This window comes from Phoenix dactylifera, unplaced genomic scaffold, assembly GCF_009389715.1.
Source record: "Phoenix dactylifera cultivar Barhee BC4 unplaced genomic scaffold, palm_55x_up_171113_PBpolish2nd_filt_p 000586F, whole genome shotgun sequence".
In the NCBI taxonomy this organism is placed as follows: domain Eukaryota; kingdom Viridiplantae; phylum Streptophyta; class Magnoliopsida; order Arecales; family Arecaceae; genus Phoenix; species Phoenix dactylifera.
Window position 1 is genome coordinate 270663 of NW_024067986.1, and position 17828 is coordinate 288490.

Here is a 17828-nt window from a genome sequence, read left to right on the forward strand (position 1 = left end):
TCCTCTCCCATGGGGAGGAGCGCCGGCGTGAGGAAGGTTCTCGAGCACGGTCCATTCTGCCAGGACCTTCTCATCGAAGCTGCGCGGGGTACGAGAGGCGGACCCGGGCGCGTTCTCCGACCCCCCAGTCCTCGAGGGGCCCGCACTCCAGTCGGTCCCCCTCGCGCCGCTCCTTGTCTCCCACCCACCGGTCGCGCTCCCTGGACCGGCGGGTGGACGATCTCCACAGACAACTCCAGGTCCTGAAGGGCCACTCCAAAGATCTCTTCGCCGACTTGGAGATCTCCTCCCAACCGGCGCTTGCCTCGAGGATCCTGCGGACCCCAAATCTGCCGGGATTCAAAATGCCGGCGATCGAGCCCTATGACGGGGCGGCGGACCCGCGGGATCACATGGAGAGTTTCAGGACTCTTATGCTCCTCCATGGAGCATCAGATCCCCTCCTCTGCAAGGCCTTCCCGGCGACCCTCCGTGGCCCAGCCAGGGCGTGGTTCGCCGGCCTGGAGGCTGACTCTATCCAGTCCTTTGACCAGTTCACTCGCCTCTTCATCAGCCATTTCGCCGTCAGTAGCCGGCGGCGATTGGTTTCCGACTCCCTCTTTGATGTCCGGCAAAACGAGGGAGAAAGCCTGCGGGATTACCTTACCCGCTTCAACAAGGCTACATTGGAGGTCCGGAACCTGAGCCAGGAGGTGGCTCTCTCAGCCCTGAAGCGTGGCTTCCGGAAGGGCAGACTCACCTTCTCCCTGGACAAACGCCCGCCGCGGAGTTTTCCGGAGCTGTTGTCCCGGGCGAACCAGTATGCGGACGCCGAGGAGGCGGCCGCCCACCGGAGAAAGGAGGCCGCCGAGATCCCTCCAAAGCTCGGGAAGAAAAGGCGAAAAGAGGCACGCCAGGGGAGGAGCCCGACGCCTCAGCGTCGGCGCAGAAGCCTGTCGCCGGCGAGGAACCACGGCGCCCTACGCCCTCGTTCTCCGCCCCGACGTTTCAACCGGTACACTCCTCTCCTGACTCCCCGGGCCCAGATCCTCATGGAAATCAAGGGGCGGGAGGACCTCCCGATCCCGAGACAGATGAAGAAGATCCCTGGGAGGAGGCCCGCTCGGGCGTACTGTGAGTACCACCGGGACCACGGCCACGACACCGAAGACTGCTTCCAGCTTCGGGACGAGATCGAGGCTCTCATCCGCCGAGGGCGTCTTGGTCGATATGTGAACGACCGACGTCCCCCCGCAGACTCGCGTCCGGCCGACCCGGCCCCTCCGGAGCCTCGGGAGCAGAATCGATCCGTCGCGGGCGTGATCCATACTATCACTGGGGGCTGCCCCCGGCCCGAGAGGAATGCGGGGGGCTCGACTGAAGCATCAAGGGCAGCCGTCGCAAAGAGGCAGAGGGAACTAAGCGTCATTCTCCTTAATCGCATTCTTTGTGCAGGACACTCCGGGTGGCACGTACCCCTAGGTCCACATATCTCCGCTCGCGCCCAGGTCGCATCCGCCTCGAAGAACGCGCGCATCGCGGCCGCTTAACTGACACTCCTTGCAAGCAGCAACTGGCGATCCGATTTCCCAGGTAACGCATCAATTAGCGTTTAATGCCCTTCTGGTGTTCCCCAGGCAACGCTTGGAGAAGAGGAGAAACACGATCGCAGCTGGCCACGGAGAAACTCCGTCGGGCTGCAAGCGACAGGCGCATGGCCAACGAGCGGAATTTCCCGAGGCACGGCCCTCGGATGCCAGGCTAACCCGATGATCATCCCGGGAGCAGACTAGCCTGAAGCCCCGACCGGTCGCCTTGGCTTGCGCCAGCCTTGGCCGACCAACGAGCGGAATCTCCCGAGGCTCGGCCCTCGGATGCCAGGCTAACCCGATGATCATCCCGGGAGCAGACTAGCCTGAAGCCCCGACCGGTCGCCTTGGCTTGCGCCAGCCTTGGCCGACCAACGAGCGGAATCTCCCGAGGCTCGGCCCTCGGATGCCAGGCTAACCCGATGATCATCCCGGGAGCAGACTAGCCTGAAGCCCCGACCGGTCGTCTTGGCTTGCGCCAGCCTTGGCCGACCAACGAGCGGAATCTCCCGAGGCTCGGCCCTCGGATGCCAGGCTAACCCGATGATCATCCCGGGAGCAGACTAGCCTGAAGCCCCGACCGGTCGCCTTGGCTTGCGCCAGCCTTGGCCGACCAACGAGCGGAATCTCCCGAGGCTCGGCCCTCGGATGCCAGGCTAACCCGATGACCATCCCAGGAGCAGACTAGCCTGAAGCCCCGACCGGTCGCCTTGGCTTGCGCCAGCCTTGGCCGACCAACGAGCGGAATCTCCCGAGGCTCGGCCCTCGGATGCCAGGCTAACCCGATGATCATCCCGGGAGCAGACTAGCCTGAAGCCCCGACCGGTCGCCTTGGCTTGCGCCAGCCTTGGCCGACCAACGAGCGGAATCTCCCGAGGCTCGGCCCTCGGATGCCAGGCTAACCCGATGATCATCCCAGGAGCAGACTAGCCTGAAGCCCCGACCGGTCGCCTTGGCTTGCGCCAGCCTTGGCCGACCAACGAGCGGAATCTCCCGAGGCTCGGCCCTCGGATGCCAGGCTAACCCGATGATCATCCCGGGAGCAGACTAGCCTGAAGCCCCGACCGGTCGTCTTGGCTTGCGCCAGCCTTGGCCGACCAACGAGCGGAATCTCCCGAGGCTCGGCCCTCGGATGCCAGGCTAACCCGATGATCATCCCGGGAGCAGACTAGCCTGAAGCCCCGACCGGTCGCCTTGGCTTGCGCCAGCCTTGGCCGACCAACGAGCGGAATCTCCCGAGGCTCGGCCCTCGGATGCCAGGCTAACCCGATGACCATCCCAGGAGCAGACTAGCCTGAAGCCCCGACCGGTCGCCTTGGCTTGCGCCAGCCTTGGCCGACCAACGAGCGGAATCTCCCGAGGCTCGGCCCTCGGATGCCAGGCTAACCCGATGATCATCCCGGGAGCAGACTAGCCTGAAGCCCCGACCGGTCGCCTTGGCTTGCGCCAGCCTTGGCCGACCAACGAGCGGAATCTCCCGAGGCTCGGCCCTCGGATGCCAGGCTAACCCGATGATCATCCCAGGAGCAGACTAGCCTGAAGCCCCGACCGGTCGCCTTGGCTTGCGCCAGCCTTGGCCGACCAACGAGCGGAATCTCCCGAGGCTCGGCCCTCGGATGCCTGGCTTAGTGCCGGAAGAATTTCCTGAGGCCTAACCCTCGGATGCCTGGCTTAGTGCCGGAAGAATTTCCTGAGGCCTAACCCTCGGATGCCTGGCTTAGTGCCGGAAGAATTTCCTGAGGCCTAACCCTCGGATGCCTGGCTTAGCGCCGGAAGAATTTCCTGAGGCCTAACCCTCGGATGCCTGGCTTAGCGCCGGAAGAATTTCCTGAGGCCTAACCCTCGGATGCCTGGCTTAGCGCCGGAAGAATTTCCTGAGGCCCGACCCTCGGATGCCTGGCTTAGTGCCGGAAGAATTTCCTGAGGCCTAACCCTCGGATGCCTGGCTTAGTGCCGGAAGAATTTCCTGAGGCCTAACCCTCGGATGCCTGGCTTAGCGCCGGAAGAATTTCCTGAGGCCTAACCCTCGGACGCCTGGCTTAGTGCCGGAAGAATTTCCTGAGGCCTAACCCTCGGATGCCTGGCTTAGGGCCGGAAGAACTTCGAGAGTCAGGAGTCGGCAAGACGCTGCCAAGAGTTAAAAAGAAAAAAAGAGGAAGACGGACAGGGGAGGGCCCCCGGTTAAATAGGCGGAAAGGCGGGTGATGCCTCGATGACGCCAGAGGACGCCTGGCCGCCGAAGGGTCGCTCGCGCCCCAAAGGCGAATCGACACCATTAAGGAAGGATGTCCGCCGAAATCCTCAGACTGCCAGGTCAGCAACAACCGCCATACGCCATAAAGAAGGCGGGGAGCTCGAAGCGCGCGCGCCTCTCCGAGGGATGGCGGCAATCTCGAAGCATCACTCCCTTCACCCGTTCCCCTTCTGGTTCCAGGCTCGGAAGTGGGGGGCTACTGTTACGGGGGAACTAAGCCGCCATGCTCCACGTGACCGGCACGCGCGCCCATGAAGACTACGGCTGTCCTTTGATCCAGCAATCCGACCCCGAGTCGGACATCTTCGGCTCCACAGCCCGACCTCGAGTCGGCTGTCCTTTGATCCAGCAATCCGACCCCGAGTCGGACATCTTCGGCTCCACAGCCCGACCTCGAGTCGGCTGCCCTTCGATCCAGCAGTCCGGCCCCGAGTCGGACATCTTCGGCTTCGCAGCCCGACCCCGAGTCGGTTGCCCCTTAATCTAGCAATCCGACCCCAAGTCGGGTATCCTCAGCACCGCAGCCCGACCCCGAGTCGGCTGCCCCCTGATCCAGCACTCCAACCCCGAGTCGGAGATCTCTTGATAACGACAGGCTGCTTCCCAGAGGCACGCCGAGGTCTCCTGCTCCACTACTCCCTGCAACGGCTGTATCCGATGCTGTTCCACGATCTCCTGTATCAGCCGTACAAAGCGGAACTCCACTACGCCCTGTCATGGCCGTACCCAGCGCTGCTCCACGACGCCCTGTAACGGCCATGTCAGTGGCCACTCCATCGCGCCCCACGATGACAAACCCCCCTGAGAGACCCCCCAGCCAGGTATATATGCGGCTGGGGGGAGAAGGGGGGGTAAGCAATATCTTCCAGAGCACTCTCTTGCTTGCTATTATCATCTCTCCTCCTCCTCCAATCTCCTCTGACTTGATCGTCGGAGGGCCCCCGCTACCCCAGTGGTGGTGCGAGGCTTGCTTGCAGGTTTCCCGGTGGAAGGTGGAGCACAATCAACATCAACCAAGGCAGCTCAGACGGAATCCCGTTCACACCGCTGTGCCAATCGTTCTCGGTTTGGACCACCAGCAACAGTCATCATCCATCCACCTAGCATGTGTCTCATGCTGCTCAGCATTCGGACGATTTGGTAACACTGAGACATCATGGTCCAGTACATGCCCTAATTTCTCACAACTTAAAATAATTTTCAAGTTGCGGAGCCAATCTTTATAAGGTCCGGTCAATCGGTTGTTCTCAAGGATGCGAGTCAAGGAATTAGAGACTGACATTTTATTTGCAGAGAGTAAAGATTCTAGTTAGATTTTTGTACTTGAATTTAAATTTCTATTTGTTTTAGGAATCTTTTAAAACAAACATCTTCTACTATTTCCTCGGATCTCCTACACTCTTCTAGTAGAGAAACGAAAACCTGCGACTCTAGGTTTTAAGTGGGGTGCTACGGTCCCATCTAGATTTGATTATAGCCCGAGAAATCATCCATAAAGCTGAGGAGTTGATGGTCTGAGGTGGCATCGACCAGTTGGTCAATTTTTGGTATAGAAAAATTATCCTTCGAGTAGGCTTTGTTGAGGTAGGTGAAGTCAGACGAACATTCACCACATCCTGTTCGGCTTCTTGACTAGCACGACATTGGCCAAGCAGTAGGGATAGTCTACCTCCCGAATGAAATCGGGGTGGAGAAGCTTGTTTACCTCCTCCTCAATCATCCTCTGCCTTTTTGGGGTGAAGCTCATTTTCTTTTGCCGAATCGGTCGGTGAGTAGGGTCCACACTTAGCTTGTGGGTGATAACCTCCGAGTCTATACCTGATATATTAGATGCTGACCAGGCAAAGACATTAGCATTACCATGGAGGAATTCTAGGAGATGCACTCAGATGACGCCATCAAGATGGGCTCCAATTTGTACTATTTTGTCTGGCACCACCACATCAAGAGGCACAGAACAAAGGTCTTCGAATGGCTCCCTACGCTGTTGCCCTTGGCTATCTCAAGAATTTATGCTTTCAACGAGAAGCATCTCCTTCGGCTTCTTTTCCTTGAGCGTATCCAGATAGCATCTTCGAGCAAGTGCTTGGTCACCTCAGGCCTATCTTACACCACTTCTAATTGAGAACTTCATCAGTATGTGGTAGGTAGAGACCACAGCACGCAAGACGTTTAAGCCTAGCCATCCCAAAATGGCATTGTAGGCTGATGGGACTTTAACGACCAAAAAATCTATCATGATGTGGTTTATTATGGGGCTTGCCCTGCTATTTGATAGGGAGAGTGATGACCTCTTCCACGAGAACTAAGTCTCCAGAAAAGCCAACCAGGGGTAAGGTGATCCTCCGAAGCCTATCAACTGGTTGATTCATTCTAGAAAAGGCCTCATAAAACAAGATGTATGTCGAGCTCCATTATTTACTTGAATTCTTTTTACATCATAATTTGCAATAGTAATGAAAATTATAATGGCATCATCATGAGAGATTTATACCCCTTCTCCATTGGCATCCAAGAAGAAAATGACTTCCTCTGCCCTCGATCTCTCCATCAACGAGCTCTCTATATAAACGGCTCATGCGTAGGCTCTTCGAACAGACGAATTAGTTTCACTAGCAGCTGTTCTGCTGGCTATGGTGCTAATGACTCCATTCATCTGTTGGTTATCGAACTTTGCCTTAGAAGAGGGTGGCTTCCGACTAAGACCTCATTCTCATTTTTTAGTTGGAAGCAGTCCTCGGTGTCATGCCTATGGTCGCGGAGGAACCAGCAGTACCACATCACGTCCTTAGGAGCCATAGACTTCATCTTCTACGGCCACTCACATAGTTGCCGTTGCGGATTTCCATAAGAATCTGCTGGCATGGAGTGTTCAAGGGTGTATATCTCCCAAACCTCTAAGTAGGGCTTCTCGATCGGCGGGAGGCATCTTCATCCCCTCTGGATTTCTTAGCATAGGGTGTAAAGTTGTCCTGAGCCCGCTTATTATTATTCTTTTGGCCAGGTCCGCCCCTAGCTAATTCTTGTCGTGTCGTCATGGCCTCCTCGGTGTTGATGTACTTGTCTGCCTAGGCCAATAGCTTGGCATAGTCTCTTGGGAACCTTTTTTCTGAAAAAAAAGGAACTAAGAAGTCCTCAATCCACTCCTCATGGCAGACATTACAATTGAATAATTTAGGCCCCATACTTCTAGGGTGGCTGCATTAAAGCGGCTGATGTAATCTCATAATGAGTCATCATTTTACTACTTGATGGCGAAAAGGGTGTCTGAACTCCTCTTTGGCCTCTTGCTGTTCATGAAGTGGGCAGTGAACATCCAATTGAACTGCTCAAATGAATGGACCGAGCCTGTCTATAGCCCGGTGTACCACAACCGAGCTATCTTCTGAAGGGTAGTTGGAAAAGCTCTACACGACACCACATCAGAGGAATCCTGGAGTATTATGAGATCTTTGAAGCTTACTAGGTGATCTAGAGGGTCCGAGGTGCCATCACACTTCTTCAACTGCAGCATCTTGAGAAGAGGGGGAACAGGCTCTTCCATTATCTTCATCGATAATAGGGTTTCAGTGGTGAACTCCACATCTTGGTCTTGATTATCCTGATGTTGTCAGAGGTCTTCGAGGTGCTAGCACATCTTCTCGATCTTATGGTTGAGGTTGGCCTCTCCCTAGAAGCCCCGTTAGGTCGGTGAGAGGAGGAATGCATATTGGCCGACTCCTCCCAAGAAGGAGAGTCGGTGGATCGAGATGGGTCCTCCTGCACATGACTCCATGGCTAGTTTTGGGGCTACGTGGAGCCATGCCAGAGCTGTAACGACAAGAAGGCTGGTCGGGAGGCACCTTCCCCCCACTCTAAGGTGAGAAGCGTCAACTCGAGCATTCAAGGTCCTCTCGATGATCCTATTTGTGGGCCTCTTGTAGCTGTGGCCGCCGGAGGATGGTTGGCTACTGCATGTGCTGAATCACAGTAGTCGGCGCTTGGATCTATTGAAGAAGTGCTTGAAATTATTCAGATGTCACCACCAGAACTGTCTGTGGCTCTACTGGGGGTGGGCCCTCTGCATGCTCTGTAAGAGCTGCTGGAACCCTCCAGTATGCTTGCCTGGGGATTAGAAGGTGTTAGTTGCGCCCTTTAAGACTTCATAGTGATGGGGTCTGGACCCATCTTCTAACACCAATCTGTTGTCACTGAGAACTAACTAGCCCTAGGCACCGCAGCGAGAAGTGCGACGATGCTAGAGAGCTCGGTGGCCAGCTGCTCATGGTCAGAATTGGAGAAAGCTAGCGACACCAACCTATGCCATGTAAACTATTAAGATAAAGATAAAGTAACAACTACATTGGGCAATGATAGATCCAACTCTAGTGGCATGTCTACATGCAACAACCCATGCCATGTAGTTTGTCACCACTCTTCTCCACCACATCTAAATAGGACTCTATTAGCAGGCCCCACAATACATCCGGATGGGATGAAGGAGCACCAATAAGCCTTATGGTACGCCTAGTGAGACATTGTGTAGTCATCGTCAAACTAGTTTCAGTGAGATAGCTGCGTAGTTTCCATCATGCCACTGCAGAAAGAATTCAAGAAAGTAGCTGTAGAGAAAGCAACTGCAATACTATGGCCACTTTTGGATCGATATACAGGCGAGGCAAGAGTGGATTGACCAAGGATGAGATGCGCATACCAATGAATTTTCAGCTTTGCAAACGAAACGAGTTGAAATACTTATTTCCGTGATTGAAGGCTGATACATTCAGCCATAATATATTTACGCATATCTTATGTAAAAGGAAACTAATCCTATCCTAATGGAGAATGAATTTGTTCTACTTGAAAGTACTGTAATGTATGAGGAATTAGAATTTGAAGCTTTAGCTCATCAAGAAATAATAGCCAAAGACGATATAATGGAGCCCTAGAATTCATTGACTGAGGCATTATAACAGTGACACTGGTAAGGTTGCAGCAAACTAAATTATCGAGGGATGTTTCAATCGATACCTAGTCGATGTTTGAGATTGTCGATTAGAGCGAGCTAGAGAAAATTGCTAGTGAGATTAGCAAATACTTACTGATATTAATTCCTGATCATTTTTGCAGGAGTACAGGGTGAAAATATAACAACTTTATAGAACTAGTCGTATTATGACAAGAGTTGGAGGGCAACTTTCTTGAAGCATGCTTTCAAAGTTTTCCTATTTGATTCATATACCATATGCCGGGAGACAACATGATAATGCAAGGGCCAATTCAGCTTGGTAACCAACATTATGAATGATCAAAGATTCTCATGTAGATTATGAATAGTATACGTCTCAATGCTATACAAAAAAATGGTTAAAAAATCAAAGAAGTGGTGAATTCAATATAAAAATGAAATTACTAATAATATTATATATTATCTAGTAAGAAGTTCCATAAGAGTTTTAACCAGTAAGCCGATATAGATAATTATATTTCACTATGATGGATTCCATTCTACCAACCTTTTCATAATTTTTTAGTTTTTTCCACTCTTCTTGGAGAACTTTGGATTCTAGTTCACAGGTTTCTCCAAGAATCATACCTTTCAGCAAATGTCAGTCAACTCTATATTGAAGGACTCGATTTGGTTCCCTCTGACTAGCATTGAGGATTGTGAGCCTAATCTGCCAAGGGATAGGTCGAATGATGAAGAATGATGGTGTCGAACCCATTAATATAAAGATAGTCGGATCTCTATAGATGCCGAAGATCCTTTGAGTGATATGCGGACCATTTCAGTACACAGGAGGAGTATTCAATGAAAGGAAACATGGAAGAAGTATTAAGCTTGAAAAAAATAGAAAAGATATGAGTAGATTACCAAAGCGATACTTCAATAAAAAGGGAATAATAATCGATCGGCAAATTGGGATTATGACTCCGCAGATACTGATAGTATGATGACAGACATCCCCTTGGCCTCTTGATTATACACCAACAAGATGTCGAGGGCATTATGTACATCTCATCTCAGCAATCCAGCAAGCGGTTAAGAGCAAGTGTCGCATGGATCATGCAGAGGAGAGTCATGGGACTTTTGTTGAATTGGATAGAGTTCTGGCCGTGATAAATTTCATCTAGTGAGAAAGCATAGTTTGAAGTAAGAGGGTTCGGTCATGGTGTTGATAAGCAGGCTGAAAGCTTAGGACCTGACCATCACACAAGATGAATAGTTGGCAAGAGTAGATCAAGTGATTTAATCGGTCTCCAAGATATTCCTAAAGTATAGAAGACCATATTATAGGCCGAAGTGAAGAAGGACGACCAATGTAAGATATTTGAATAAGCTAAACTTGAAAAAATATGATTATTAGCCTAACAATTGTCAGGCAACCATGCTGGCAAACATGAATAGTGATGGATAACTGGTGTCATATATTAAAACCATCAGAGTGTGCAATTATTATCTATTAGTATAAATAAGTAGAAATTGTACTTTGTAATAGACCTTCGACAATCAATTTAATGCATTTTATCTTATTTTAGTCTGCCGTATTTTCTACCTTAGGAGTAAGAGTAACTTAACTTTCAATATAGTAGCCCAGAGCTACATCCTTATCGTAGCCCGTCGCTATGCCTCTCTATTGTAGCCTAGCGCTATATCCCTTATCTATCAACATTGAATGGTGGTGTGAAAGTGGCAAAAATCTACGAAGGTCAAACATATGGACCTACACTACTCTCTAGCATCCTAACTTTGATCAGTTTTCAGCTGATCCGACATTGGTGGTATGCTTGCATGCACCAACTCGCACTACTTGGCTTGTCACCATTCTTTTCTACTATATCTAAATGGAACTTCATCGGTGGATCCTACAACATGTCTAGATAGAACGTAAAGAGCACCAACAGTTATATATATTATATTAACTTTTTGTTATGCATATTATAATAGTCATTATGTCAAAACTGTTATTGATTGTATATATAATATAATAACTATTATTTGTCTAACAATGTGTGGCATCAAAGTTTTGCTATTAATATAATTTTTACAATGGTAGTGTAATAAAATATGTACATAAAATAATGAAAGAATAATTATGGTAATTTCAAATAACTATTTATTTAATGTTTTCTCTTTTTTTTCCTCAGAAGGTATAAGCTTTGGCAGAGAAAAAAGCGTTAAAAATTTGAAATTTTAACTAATATTTAATTTAAATATATTACAGCAAAAATAATTTTTTTCGATTTTTAACTTTCGACGTAAAAGAAAAGCGTTGACAATTTGATTGCTGTGTCAAAATTTGTCGATGCTTTTTAAGTAGTGTTAGGACGGATCTGGATTTTATGATGCTTTCGAGGGTCGTGGGAATCCTAAAACATCGTCAAAAGCCTAGGCAACGACGACACGATGCTTCCTGAAAGCGTCGTCACGGGCCATTCGACTATGCTACGCTGAGACGATCGGAGGTACCACAGACCTCTACCCTCCCGCCGAAGTGCGACGACGCTTTAGAAAGCGTCATTGGAAGCCACTTCCAACCCACCCCGCCCCACCCCCCACCCCCCACCCCAATAAATCCCTAACCTCTCCCAATCCCTAACCCCTCTCTCCCCCTCCCCAGCAAAGCATCCCAGCGAGCAATGCTCGGCAATGGCGGCCACTGAGGCAACGCTGGCGCCCGAGAAGCACGTCCCAAGTCCGAATCCCTTCTCCAATTCCTCAACCGCACCGAGCTCCCCCTCCTCCTACGCCGCCAGGAACCCCACCCCTTCTTCTCCGAGTCAGAGCTGACAGTATTGAAAGGGGTGCGCTCGAAGACGGCTCCAGCGTTCTGGCCGCTTATGCGCCGGATCTCGCGCCATTAATGTCCGATGAGGTATGGTTTGGGGTTGGTTCTTTCTCTGTTTTGAATGCTCAACCCTGCTTCCCAGAATTACAACTGCCAGATCTGCCTCTCTCCTTCCTTTTCTTCTTCGATCGCTCTCCCTGCTTTCCAGGTTCACGCCGTCTTCGGCTTTTCTTGACTTGGATCTTGAGCTTGATGAGCTCTCCAACCCCTCCATCGGCTCTGTCTTCCTCCTCCTCTAGCATTGCGGCAACACGCGGCGAGGACCGGCGCTTGGTGGATCCGACCGCCGCGATAAGAAGGCAGCGAAGAAGGATGCCGTGCCCTCCCTGGTCTCAGGTTGGGTCTTGTGCCCCGTTTCCTTTTCTTTTTGTTTTACCTGTTCTTGGAGTTTTGCTTGAGATCTGCTTAGCATTGCTTTTAAGTTTTCATGTTTGTTTCCTGCTGTTTGGCTGCCAAGATAAGGGTTTGGAGAAAATGGGAATGAATAGCCTCATCAACCTCACCTCCAAAGCCGAGATCCACTATGAGGGCGTCCACGTCTCCATCAACCTCCAGCAGTCCACCATTGCCCTCCAGAATGGTACGCCACTTTTGATTCTCATGATATAGTGGATGTAATTAAATGGAGTTGGATTACTTTTAATTTTTTTTTAGAATTCTGTACCTCATGGAGACAGAGGGTCAGCAGCAGAAACAAATAATTTCTTTTTTGAACTGTCCAACAAAAATTATGTATATATTTCAAAAAAAAATAAAAATAATTATGACGATGCTTTAAAATGTTGCTATAAAAAATATCAGGTATTAAAAATAAGAGTCAAAAACCGACGTATTTAAGCATCGCTAAAAAAACGTCACTAAAAATCGACCTCTAGCGATGCTTTACAAAAACGTTAACAAATATTTTTTTAATTCCTACCTATTCGACGATTTTGTGATGCTTTAAAAAATGCCAGCTGAAAAATTAGCGATGCTTATTAGCTTTAAAGGATGCCCAAAAAAATAAGTTTTTTTTATGGTAATAGTATAAATGTAAATAATAAAAGTCTTTTGTGTTATACAAGGACATTGAAATACTAAATATTTCGTTCTACCAGCTATTTTTTTTCTCTCTCTTTGAATATGTGATGCAACGGAGGGGGCGAAATCATTGCGGCAGCTTTTTTATTACGGCCATTACTTCAAAACTTTGGTTACTCATAACAGCCAAATAATGCATCGATACTAGTAGCATGTCTGATATTGCCTGTCAAAATTCAGGCCGGGAGTAGTGGACGAGCTGGCGAATAGAATATGGTCGGTAGGACTCGGACGAAAAGATCAATTTGGGTCTAGAAGACCGACCTAAAAATAAGAGTGAAAAGATCGAAGCTCGTCGAATTTTATCGGATGAAGAATCTTTCGATATCTAAGTCAGGTAGAAATTTAGAAGAACAATGAAAGCTTCAAAAAATAATAATAAAAAAAAACCAGCATGAAATTGTAAAAGCAAGCATACTTGAAGGTTCCCAAATATAAATTATATAGGACGAGAGTCGTGCCTATTAGCTTCTCAATATCCATCTGCAAGTTATGCACGTCATCGGGTTTAACTGCATGGTGGGGCCCTATGGCAATCTGCTATTGGTCAACTTTATTATCTAGCAACCGTGAAATCTTAGGCATATCATCTAGAATTGCAAACGACAAACGAATCTCCCGTTGCCTTGTCTGATTCCATGTTGTTAATTAAAGAGCTACCAGTCGTAGTGCTTTCTGTCCTTTTCTTTTCCACTCCCACTATTCGTGGAGAAGATGTGGCTTATTTTTGCTTGGACATAAAGCTTGAATGAAAGGCTACCATGCACTGACACACGACCCGTTTTAGATATCTATTTACATCCAAGCAGGCTGGCAGCTTAGTTCCCAAGAGAGCATATTTCAAAATTCTTTTTCAGAACAGCATATTCTAAATTTTTGTGCTGCCAAGGGAGCATTTATGAAATTTTTATATTCACTACGAATTTTAGTCATGCAATATAACTACAGCTGATTCTGTATAAATTATGTGTCTTGAGGATTTGCATATCAGCAATCACATGTTTAGTCCTTGCATTAACCAAAAAGAAGCTTTAATCAGCATAACAATGTGAATCAATCAAGTGCAATATTGGTGGTCCAAAATAGCAGCACTGGCGGTCCCGTAGGGCCATTGATTTGGACAACAATTTTTTTGATGTCTAGGTCCCAACACATCAATAATGCGCCATGAGGGCGAGAAGCATTAGAAATGCAGGACATCATTATCTATTTTACCAAGGAGTAGGATTAGGAAAACACTACAATGCCATGTTTCTTCTAGATAGCAAATATTATAGATGACGAGTCATAAAATATGTTTCATTGAAAACCTCGTACCAATTATTTTAGTTATAAGCCACCCAAATAAATTGAAGACTTAGCTAATATTCAGATCTCATAGACGTGATAATAAGTCTTATGAATTTTATCCTCATCGCAATAACCTCCCACACAAGAAAATGCTGAATCATATGTCTATCAGTATATCCTCTCCAAATATGGCTAATGAGCCCTACCTCAGTTAGTTAGCATCAATCTTGTGGTAAATTAGATAGCAAACTTTTTTATTTTATCTTTCAAAGGATAAAATAAAAAAGTAAATTACAAAAATCTCATTGAGATTTTTGTTTATTACAATTCAATCCAATAATTTATAAAATTTACACTTACATCTAGTTAAATTAAAAAAAATTAGTAAAACTGTTTACCTCATATAAAAAAGTTGAAATTACCCTTGGATGGAAAGGGGATGCATGCATTTATCTTATACCCTTTAGGTGGCTATTATGTCATTTAAAGTTATTTTGGTCATTTTAAAATTTTTTCTGTTGTAGTATATGGATCCTATTTAAGATTCGCAGTTTGACCATTGTTCTATGAAGTTATAAGTTTAAGTGTTGCATAAAAAAAATAAACTTTAGGAGGATAAGCATATATTTTTTTTAAACTATTAGATGTAAGTATAATTTATCTCTAATCTAGAAAGAATTTTTGTAATTTATTCAAATGAAAAAGAGTTTATAGTCTTACGCAATGCTATCTAGATGCCAAGTCATGACCGTCTTGCGTTACTCCCTAGTGCTAAATCCAACTCCAAATTGATTTCAAATTGGACCAGCTGCACAAATTTAGTTGACTCGAGCGTCCATATAATTGGAACCTAGTGTCCATGCCATTGTCGAATGGCTCGTGGTTTCATTCACTGATGGGAACGTGCCCGATAAAAACAGCCACGCGTGGCGCCGAAAGATCCACATAAGCGCGATTGTTGAATAAAGAGGGTCCCCCTCTTGAATTTTCTCGGCAAAAGGAGCTCGACGTCAGATACTTGGGTTGGAAGCTACGGTTCCTTTGGGCAGTCCGGCTAGGTTTGGTTAATTTGGCAGGTTTTCTTATAGCTACTACTTTGATTGGACCTAAAAACTAAAAGGTAAAGCCTCAAATGGGCCACAGATTCAGACACCCCTTAGTTAGGAATCAAAAAAATTATACCTTACACTGAACATACCATATGGTCGTGGTGTACCGTTACATTTCTATGGGCTTCATTTATTGCTCACATTGCTCATATTCTGAGCAATTACATTTGGACTACCATTTTGTCCCTCTTAACCTTTGGCCTGCTATGACCGAAGAGTTTATGAGTTGGTGGAATTTTCAAATTACTAATATTCGGCACGAAAATACCATCTCCATCTTAGACTGTATTGATATCAATTGTCCTCTTGACTTGGTACCTTATACTCTCTCTAATTCATGGTCGATTGGCAGTAAATCTCTAGCATTTGTAAGAAAATTGTGGTTCTAGTCAAAGGCAAAAGTATTCTTTTGAGCAAACTAAGTTGATTTATTTCAATGCATGGTTCTGATCATTTTTTGATTGATCCTTAACCTTGTAGCTCTATTGATGATTTCTTCTATTCGATTGGTTTCAAAGACTAAAGTTTCCGACTCTAAAAGAATAAAAGTTATGGTTCACAAGTCCAAACCTGCTCCTTTTGGACAGTGGTAGAGTGAGGAAGCCCATAAAGACAAAGGGGCCACATATTCCAAGTTTGTGGTATTGGGCATTAGCAAAAACTTGAAAGATGAATCACCTGACATCACTGCAGGCCAAATTTTCAGAAGATCGGGCTCTTTTGATCGGATTCACTCCCCAGTCAAAATTTATCTTCCTTGAGAGACTCAAAGGTCGGGTACCTTTCGATCTTTGAGATCGATGTTGTAGCTGATATTCCAGGACGGTGGTAGCCCATACATCCTGTCCACCATTCCAAGCCCCGGTTTGTACTCTTGTTGTTCCCATTGAACTTGGTAATACTAGCTCACCACGATCTATATACGGGCTCTGCATGAACAAACTTCATGCTTCAGCTTCACCATTCCTTGGGAACCTACTCCAGTTGAAGGGCTAATCATATCAATCACTTGAAATGCAAACTCCAACTCAATTAAAGCACCAATGTTATGCATTTGATCAAGGCAATCCAATGGCTACAATGCTTAAGATGGGCATTGTGAAGCCCAATCCAACATAGTCAAACGATGCATCTGAGTATTAAGTTCTTCCGAATTAATACGTGTATTTTTAAGTTATGCTAATGCAAGTTGTTTAGTCCATCCATAAATAGCAAACATATAAGAACTATAATTTTTATTCAAACCATGAACTGACAGTCTATCCCATTTATTTGTTTATCATAGCAAGAGTTTTCATCAAGCATGCTAACCTTGATTGAGATCATTAATCTCAATCTCCAAAAAATTGAATCCAAACCTCATTAGATATTAAGGCCCTGTTTGGGGAGCTGTTGGAAGTAGAGCTGTTGGAAGTAGAGCTGTCTGAAGTAGAGCTGTTATAAAAAGCTGTTTGCTGTTTGGTAACTACATTCGTAAAGTGCTGTGGTACTTTGTTTTGTGTTTGGTAAACAAACTGAGAAAGTACTTTTGTATGACAAAATTACCATAAAGGACATTGCATAGTATTATACAACAGAACATAATAAAACATAACATAAATTAATACATAAATATACGATATAGTATAATATTATTGTAAAGTAATATAATTATTAGAGTAAATTAATATTTGGTAATATAACATAATATTAAATTATTTAACATAACATATTAATGTATTATGATATAATGTAATATATATTATATTTATAGTATAATACAATAATAAAAGTATAAAATATTATAATTATTAGTATAAATTAATTTCTCATAATATAACATAATATTAAATTATTTAAAATAACATATTAATGTATTATAATGTAATGTAATATAATATAATATAATATTTATAGTATAATACAATAATAAAGGTATAAAATATTATAATTATTAGTATTAATTAATTTTCCATAATATAACATAATATTAAATTATTTAAAATAACATATTAATGTATTATAATGTAATGTAATATAATATAATATTTATAGTATAATACAATAATAAAGGTATAAAATATTATAATTATTAGTATAAATTAATTTCTCATAATATAACATAATATTAAATTATTTAAAATAACATATTAATGTATTATAATGTAATGTAATATAATATAATATTTATAGTATAATACAATAATAAAGGTATAAAATATTATAATTATTAGTATAAATTAATTTTTCATAATATAACATAATATTAAATTATTTAAAATAACATATTAATGTATTATAATGTAATGTAATATAATATAATATTTATAGTATAATACAATAATAAAGGTATAAAATATTATAATTATTAGTATAAATTAATTTTTCATAATATAACATAATATTTAATTATTTAACATAACATATTAATGTATTATGATATAACGTATTATAATATTATATTTATAGTAGGTGATAATGTATTATGGTATCTCTCTAACAATTTTTCTAGTTAGGTGATAAAATTGATTAAATGATTACTAGATGTTTAGACGAGAATCACATAGATGAAAAATTATTTAGCATATTCTACGTGCGTACTTCAATAAGGCTTGGAATATACTTCATATAGCCTGGCACACAGTTTAGCCTTTCTAACACACAATTAAGGATTGGACACAATTAATCTAGCATGGTATACATATATCTTAGCACATAG

The 17828-nt window shown here is 45.0% G+C and overlaps 1 long non-coding RNA gene across 1 annotated transcript; it reads left to right on the forward strand.

Moving 5' to 3' along the window:
- Nucleotides 1-11238: 11238 nt before the first annotated feature.
- Nucleotides 11239-12398, forward strand: LOC103723632. Its single transcript, XR_005508731.1, has 3 exons — nucleotides 11239-11678; nucleotides 11800-11987; nucleotides 12109-12398. It is a non-coding gene; the product is annotated as an uncharacterized LOC103723632 (long non-coding RNA).
- The last annotated feature ends 5430 nt before the right edge of the window (nucleotides 12399-17828 follow it).